Source organism: Camelina sativa, chromosome 2, assembly GCF_000633955.1.
Source record: "Camelina sativa cultivar DH55 chromosome 2, Cs, whole genome shotgun sequence".
Taxonomy (NCBI): domain Eukaryota; kingdom Viridiplantae; phylum Streptophyta; class Magnoliopsida; order Brassicales; family Brassicaceae; genus Camelina; species Camelina sativa.
This window is the reverse complement of record NC_025686.1, coordinates 6292460-6301655: the sequence shown is the minus strand read 5'-3', so window position 1 is coordinate 6301655 and position 9196 is coordinate 6292460.

The following is a 9196-nucleotide window of genomic DNA, read 5'->3' as shown; positions in this document are numbered from 1 at the left end:
CTAAAATTAAAAAAAAAAAAAAAAAAAAAAAAAAAAAAAAAAAAAAAGATAACCATTTTACAGAGTTATAAACAAGAATCAGGTTTTCAGTCTCTCCGTATACGTAATTATTTTAAGATCATTATAATAGTTATTTAATTCAAATTTTGTGTTTAATGGTTTTTCTATTTTCGAGGACAATAAGTTAAGGACGATTCTCAAAAATATCAGTAAATTAGAATTTTTTTTTAAATACCATTAAAATATTTATTTTTTTCACAAATACCACTAATATACATATATATATTAAAAATTTACCACAAAACTGAACTAAAGTTTTCGTATTAAAAAATAATCTCTAAATCCTAAACACGAAATCATATTTTCTAAAATCCATACTTTAGATCTAAAATTGTCAACTTTAACCTTAAAAAAACTTCTCTACACTCTTAAATTCTTTTGTGTTTGTGTTATTTTTGGAAAATAAAACTTTTTGTAATATTTTTAGAAAAAAATATAAAGTGTGGTATTTTGAGGAATCCTTAGCTCATAGATTAATAAAATTACTTATAACTCTTCCATCAATGGAGTGTAAATTTTATGATAAAATATTGATTTACATTATTTTGTTGATAAAATTTTTTATCGTTGTTACAAGCTAATAAAAAAAAAATTCAAGTCACATAGGTATTGAACTCAAATAGTATATGTATAAGAAGGGACAAAAAAAAAAGAACAAAAAAAAAATAAGAGAATGACAAAATTGATACTAAAGCGTATATTTTTTTTTTTATAGGATAAAGCTTATAGATTGGATTGACATAAAAATTGGGGATGATTGAACCGTTTACCATACCCCATCTGAATATAAATAAATTATGGCTCATTTATCAGAGATTTTAATTACTTTAGAGACGATTGGTTGGAAATCGGTGGAAGAAAAATCTTTGATATACATTCCTTGCACCATGCATGATGCATGGTACCATACCACATTTTGACTGGTCATACAATAATTCAATTTCCCTACATAATAAACAAACACTACAAAAGAAAAGTTTATTTTAGATCATTTATTTTATATATTTGTATCATATTAGATGATGTTTAAATAATTTGTATCACTTAAATAAATGATTTACATTTTGTTGATACAAATAATTTGCATCAATTGAAAAGAACATTTGATTTAATTAGTGGAACCAATGTTCATTTACAAAAAATGTTGCAAGTCTTACATCATTTTACTAAATTGATATAAAATATTTGTATTAGTTATCAAAACTAATGTAAAACAGTTGAAAAAAAAATAATGTAAAACATTTATATCATTTCAGAAAACTGATGTTAAAAATTTAATAATATGAAAATAATTTTTTTACAATCTTTAATTATTTATATATTTTAATCATGTTTTTATATATATTCATTTGATAACTCATAAGAATTATTTATGCTATACTTATGATGGATCCCACAATTAATTGTTATTCCCACATAAGATGGACCATTACCTGAAGAGAATATATAGAAGCAATTAGGAGAGCTTTTTTTTGCCACAGTCGATATGGGATATTACTTGTTTTGGTTTTTTTTTTCTTTTTTAAATGTTGTGAATTTGGATTTTATGTTGTAATTGATTAAAGAATAATATAATTATTATTTTTTATGTATTTGAACTACAATTGCTATTTTTGAAAAACAAAAAGAACTACATATTTTAAAATTTTATATTTTAGAGCTTTTTAAAAAATATAAAAAAAAAATTGTTAAATATTTTTCATGTTAAAAAAATAAAAATTGAAAATAGTGAAATCAAATTATATATGTACTAATCGACCTAACTTAAGATCAAATAATAACATGTGTTTATCCAATTACATTTTTAAAAAAAATATATGTATTGCCAATTTGTTCAAGTATTATAATTTTTTATAAGATATATATCATCAATAAATAACAACAGATACATATTAAAATCAAATGACTTTTCCCAAAATATAAATTTACTATCAAACAATTTTTTTATTTTATTGATATAAATTAAAAATACATCAATTATTAAGTGAAGTAAATTTATTAATTTGTATTTTAAAAGTGATGCAAATGATTTAGAATTGCATTGGTTATAATGAAATAATGTCATACATATCAATAACAGTATCAATTATTGTAATTGATGTTGATATATAACTTTTATATCGATTATTAAAAACTAATCTAAAACAATAACATTTAGTTTTGTGATACAATACGTTTTTTTTTGTAGTAAAAACATTAAAATTGTGAAATGTTAACACATAAGGTTAGATTCAAATTTTGTTTTCTTTCTCTCTTCATTGTGACGAGAATCTACGGACTTCTAATTTTATTAGGTCTCCCTTGCAAAACTAACCACATTCCACAAGCAGCTTTTGGTACCGTTTTTAGAAATATAAAATTATTTTTTAAAAATATTGATAGGTTGGTGATATTTTGTACATTTCATTTTTAATCACTTTAATGCAAAACATTTCTCTATTTGTGTGTTTTGCATGTATTTAACGTCTTTAACAACTATTCTTTTGTGAACTCACATAAAATCACAATACGTTGTAGTATAAATTGTTATCTCAAAAATATTTGTAATACATATTTTTAGTATACTCATCAATCATCATTATAAATATTTTTTTAATCATCCAATATATAATTATACAAGAATCACTATAATATTTATTTAATTCAAATTTTGTGGTTTAAGGATTTTTCTAATATAAAATAAAAAACATTTTGATATTCCATTCCAATCTACCTTGTACTAGAAATATGAAATCATTAGAACTACACCTAGTAATATAACTTGAATTAAGTGGAATATAGAAAGAGATTATATATGAACATATTTAATTTGTTACTTACAAAATAAGAATAATATATTTATTAAATAATTTATGTTGTAGTTTATACGAACAACTTCAAATTTTATAATAATATAATTACTAAATGTTAAATGTTTCCAAATCATATTAAAATTTCATTTTTATCACTAATCATGTTTTTTTTTTTTTACTTTGAATATTAAAAATACTAAAGAAAAATATTACAAAAATTTAACAAAAAAAATGAATAAATTCAAACGATATGTATTATGATTATTTTAAAATAAATTATATATTTTCATGTCATATGATTTAAATGATTAAAAATGTAAAGAAATATCATGGACATTAAAAAATATATATGTATATATATATATATATTAAAAAATTATAATTATTAAATAAATTAAAATTAATTAATATCACTGATTTTATAATAACTCGCGCATATGTGTGGAGTGGACTATTTATCTTTGCGTAGAGAAAATGACGACTCTCTCTTTACAGTTGATTGGATGAGATTGAATCAGGAAAAAAAAATACTACTAAAGATGAAAAACCATCCACATAAATGCAGATCGTATACAAAAGGTCAACAGTTCATTCATGCATGTATATCTGAAAGAAATAAATTGATCCATCATTCTAGGTAAAGATCCAAGAAAAACGCTTATATCACATGAGTTTGTTTGACTTATGAATTGAGCTCAGAGCTCATAAAGATATTATTTTCCACCAAATAGTACACGACTAGCTAAGTTTTCGCAGTGAATGAAATTATGGAACAATGATTAAAGGGCTATCTTCATCCAAAAATAAATGCATGTCAGCATGTCTGTGCATGTATATAATATATAGGCATTTTTGGAAGTGGGTCTCTAGTTTTTATGGACTCCCATACGAGGATTTAAGTACTGTCCCATCAAAATCCTAATCTTAAGACTAAAACCCTCTGATCTTTTAGGTACAATGAAGAAGATGAGGAAATGTACCTTTTTAAGATCATTATTTCCTTAAAGCCATTGTCAGAGAAACTACAAAAGACTCATTAGGGCTCTGTAATGGCGAATATAGGGCAGGAGGACGCGACTATGGTCGATATCGGAGGAAGGGTGGAGCCATCAGGAGACCCTCCGGATCCTGGGGCTTTGTTGGTTGGGAAGGTGAAGGGAAGTGGGACAGGAGGGAGACTCAGACCGGAACTGGTGATGGACGATGAGTTTGTAGAGGGGAAGGTTCGGCTGGAGTTTCCGGAAGGAGAGGATGGAGAACCGGTTGTTACCATTGAGAAGGAGGTTCTAGAGGTGATGAATAGTTTGTGGAAGAATTGCATGATCGTGAAAGTGTTAGGTCGAAACATTTGGATTGCAGAGTTGTCGAAACAGCTAAGGGAGTTGTGGAAGCCAAAGGGGGCTATGTATGTGATAGATCTTCCACGTAACTTTTTCATGGTAAGGTTTGAGATGGAGGAGGAATACATGACAGCGCTCACAGGAGGTCCATGGAGGGTGTATGGTAGTTATCTTATGGTGCAAGCATGGGACCCAGAGTTTGATCCGGCGACAGATGATATTGTTACCACGCCGGTTTGGATACGGTTGTCAAATATCCCGGTGAACTTTTACCATCGCGCGATCTTGATGTGCATAGCAAAAGGATTGGGTAGACCAGTCAAAGTGGATTTAACGACGTTAAATCTCGAACGGGCACGTTTTGCTCGCGTTGTGTGTGGAGGTGAATTTAAGAAAACCTTTGAAGGGGACAATCCAGATCAATGGGGATCGGTACTTTGTGGCGTATGAAGGATTACAAAACATATGTCCAGTTTGTGGAATTTTTGGTCACCAAGCGAGTTAATGTTCTAGGCGGAGGGTAGAGGTGCATGAGGCAGATGGAGTAACGGCGAAGCAAGGCACGAGTTCATCGGGGAACATGGTTGCGCAAGGTGAGCAGTTGAGAAACAGTGTCCAGGGTAATGGGACCCAACAGAATTTACAAGATGATGGGTATATACTGGTGAGGGGATCCCAGCGACGGTCAGCCGCACCGACGATGAAAGTGGTGTTCTCTGCTGGGAGTGGGGACGCTGAATCTGGATGGAATCTTCGGGAAATCCCGCAAAATCAGGCGGTTGCGAATATTGAGATTACGAATAGTTTCGGGAATCTCGCAGATGATATGATATCTCCAGAGATAATAAAAGTTGCTATATCAACGGACCAGAATAAGGAAAATGAAGATAACTCGAATATCTTGCATGGAGGGAAAAATGGGAACCAGGGAAAAGCGGTTTTTGCATTGGGCTCAATGGGCTCGAATAGTAAGGGTAAAGGTGGGCCTAAGGAGAGTGGTATGGAGAAAAGAAATGGTGAACTTCACAAGGGTGTCGTTAATGGGCCAAAGGGAAAACAGAATAAACAAATTCGGCACACAAGAGGCCTTATTTTTGGCCCGATACAGAAGCAGACTGAATTAGTGTCATCTGGGAAGCAACTCAGGGTCGAAGATGACAGTGTGTGTTGGTCAGGTGGTGTGTTTGTGAATACATGAGATGGTATGGCGCAGACTTTGTCGATTCTGGGATGCGAGACAGAAGAGGAGAGATCTCGACTGGATACGATGGAGAGGTCTGAACAGATGGAAGAGACGTTGCAGGGAGCTCTGCCGGAGATGGGGGCGGCTCTGCTAACGGCGTGACGGGTTTCCCCGGTTGTTCTAGTGACTATCTGCACAATTTTAATGGATTGTATTATGTGGAATTGCCGGGGGGCGAATAAACCCAACTTTCGGAGATCAATTCATTACATGCTCAAACGACAGAAGACGGACATACTGGCTCTGTTTGAAACGCATGCAGCAGGAGATCGTGCAAACCGTATTTGTCAGCGTTTGGGCTTTGCGAATTCGTTTTGGGTGGATGCAATAGGGCAGAGTGGAGGCTTATGGCTGTTATGGAGGACTGAAGTGGGAGATGTCACCATAATTAGCTCATCGGATCAGTTTATACATGCGTTGGTGGTTAATGGAGATGATAGAATACACTTAATAGTGGTATATGTTGCACCTTCTGTAAGTCGAAGAAGTGGATTGTGGGGGCAGTTGAAACAGGAGATTGAAGGAGTTAATGATCCGTTGATAGTTGGTGGGGATTTCAACACGATCATTAGGCTTGATGAGAGGACTGGTGGCAATGGTCGTCTATCGACAGATTCGCTAGCCTTTGGTGAATGGATTAATGAGCTTACACTGATTGATATGGGTTTTAAAGGTAACAAGTACACATGGAGGCGAGGAAATATGGAAAGTACTTATGTTGCAAAGAGGTTGGATAGGGTATTGTGTTGTGCCGAGACACGTTTGAAGTATCAGGAGGCTGTTGTGACTCACCTCTCGATACTAGCTTCTGATCATGCACCATTATACCTGCAACTGTACCCAGAAATGAAAGGTAATCCAAGACGAAGACCGTTTAGATTTGAGGCGGCTTGGCTGAATCATACGGGCTTCAAAGAATTGTTGGTCAATTCTTGGTAAAATAATCTGACCACTCCTGATGCGCTTGAGGGTTTACGGGTGAAACTAAAACAGTGGAATCGGGAAATCTTTGGTGATATAAATAAAAGAAAAGATCAGTTTTTGATGGAGATTAAAGCTACTCAAGATTTGTTGGATATCTTTCAAACTGATGAGTTACTTACTAAGGAAGTGTTATTAATGAAGGAGCTGGACGTGGTTTTGGAGCAAGAAGAAGTGTTATGGTTCCAAAAATCTCGTGAGAAATGGATAACGATGAGAGATCGTAATTCAAAATTCTTTCATACTTCAACTATTATCAGGAGGAGAAGGAACATAATTGAGATGCTAAAGAACAATGAAGGGGTGTGGATTTCAAACTCCACGGAGTTGGAGAGCCTTGCAGTTAGATTATTATAAGAAGCTATACTCCATGGAGGATGTTTCTGTGGGTGGAGAGCAACTACCAAGAGTTGGTTTTGCGGGTTTAACAAGGGAGGAGCTGACGTCTTTAACTAAACCCTTCTCTGGTTTAGAAGTCCAACAAGCTATTCAGAGTATGGGAAAGTATAAGGCACCGGGGCCAGATGGGTACCAGCCAATATTTTACCAAGACTGTTGGGACGTTGTTGGTGAATCAATGACAAGATTTGTGTTGAATTTCTTTGAGTCGAATGTGCTACCAAGTGGAACGAATGATGCACTCTTAGTACTAATTGCTAAAGTGACGAAACCGGAGAGAATAATGCAATTCCGACTTGTAATGTCCTGTTCAAGACAATTACGAAGACTATGGTGTTGCGATTGAAGAAACTAATGCCAAAGCTAATTGGACCTGCACAACCTAGCTTCATCCCAGGTAGGCTGAGCACTGACAATATAGTAGTGGTGCAAGAGGCAGTTCATTCAATGAGGAGAAAGAAAGGAAAAAAGGGATGGATGCTGTTAAAGTTGGATTTGGAGAAAGCTTATGACCGAATCAAGTGGGACTTTTTTGAAGAAACACTTCGGGTTGCAGGGCTACCAGTGAATTGGGTCAATTGGATAATGCAGTGTGTCACAGGTCCTTCCATGACCCTTCTGTGGAATGGTGAGAAGACAGAACCATTTTCTCCAGAGTGAGGGCTTCGTCAAGGCGATCCACTGTCCCCTTACTTGTTTGTCTTGTGTTTAGAACGGTTGTGCCACCAGATTGAGTTGTCTGTTGCTGGGAAAGAGTGGAAACCCATTGCTTTGTCGAGAGGAGGCCCAAAGCTATCTCATGTTTGCTTCGCGGATGATCTCATCCTGTTCGCGGAGGCATCAGTCGCACAGGTGAAGATAATACGACGAGTCCTGGAGAAATTTTGTCTCGCATCAGGCCAAAAAGTCAGTCTCGAAAAATCTAAAATCTTCTTCTCGGATAATGTTCATCGGGACTTGGTAGCACAGATTTCAGTGGAGAGTAGTATTAAGTCCACCAGAGATCTGGGAAAATATTTGGGGATGCCAATTATACACAAACGAATTAATAAGGAGACCTTTGGAGATGTGTTGGAAAAAATGTCCTCAAGGTTATCGGGCTGGAAAGGAAGGTTCTTAAGTTTGGCTGGACGGGTTACGTTGACAAAGGCAGTGTTGTCATCAATACCAGTTCACACAATGAGCACAATATCTCTACCACAACACATGCTTGAGAGGTTAGATAAAATATCAAGAGACTTTCTATGGGGAAGCTCAGCTGAGAAGAAGAGGCAACATCTTCTTGCTTGGGATAGGGTGTGTTTACCGAAGCAAGAGGGTGGGCTGGGGATTCGACAGGCAAAACCAATGAATAAAGCTCTCATAGCTAAGCTGGGATGGAGACTTTTAAAGGATATGGATAGTTTATGGGCAGTTTTACTAAGAAGCAAGTATCAAGTTGGCGATACTCAGAATCTGGCTTGGTTGACCTCAAAGGGACATTGGTCTTCAACATGGAGAAGTATTGGGACTGGATTGAGAGAGGTAGTGTTTCCTGGTTTATGTTGGGTTCTTGGTAATGGACGACAAATCAAATTATGGATAGATAAGTGGCTCTCTGATTCTCCCCTCCAAGAGTCAGTTATAACACCACTTCCGGATGGCTATGGTGATCTTCGGGTACATGAGTTATGGATTGATGGTATCGGCTGGGATTTACCACGCATCGCACCCTTTGTGTCAACAAACACGCGATTACAATTAGCCGCTAGGGTGCTGGATAATGTAACAGGGGCTACGGATAGGATAGCATGGGGAGAGTGCTCGGATGGTAAATTCACGGTGAGCTCTGCCTATCAGTTCTTAACACGGGATCGGGTCCCAAAACAGAGGATGCAACAGTTTTTTGATCGCATCTGGCGAGTTGTAGCACCTGAACGTGTGAAAATTTTCTTATGGTTAGTGGCAAATCAGATGCTGATGACCAATATGGAAAGACACAGGAGACATTTGTGTGACTCGGGACTCTGTCAAGTCTGTAAAAGTGGGAATGAGACGATAACACATATACTGCGTGATTGTCCAGCCATGGTAGAAGTTTGGCACAGACTTGGGGCTACAATGAAGGTACATGGGTTCTTTGAGATGTCGATCTTAGAATGGTTATATGTTAACTTGGGACAACACTCGGATGTTAGTGGAGCCGAGTGGTCAACACTATTTGCTATCAGCGCCTGGTGGGGTTGGAAATGGCGTTGTGGAAACGTCTTCGGTTCAAATATCAAATCCCGCGACAGAGTACATTTCTTGAAGGACTATGCTACTGAAGTTTCTCTCGCAAATTCAGTACTGCATAGTGGTGATCAGAGTGTGGTGCGAGAAGATAGGCTGATCAAATGGAG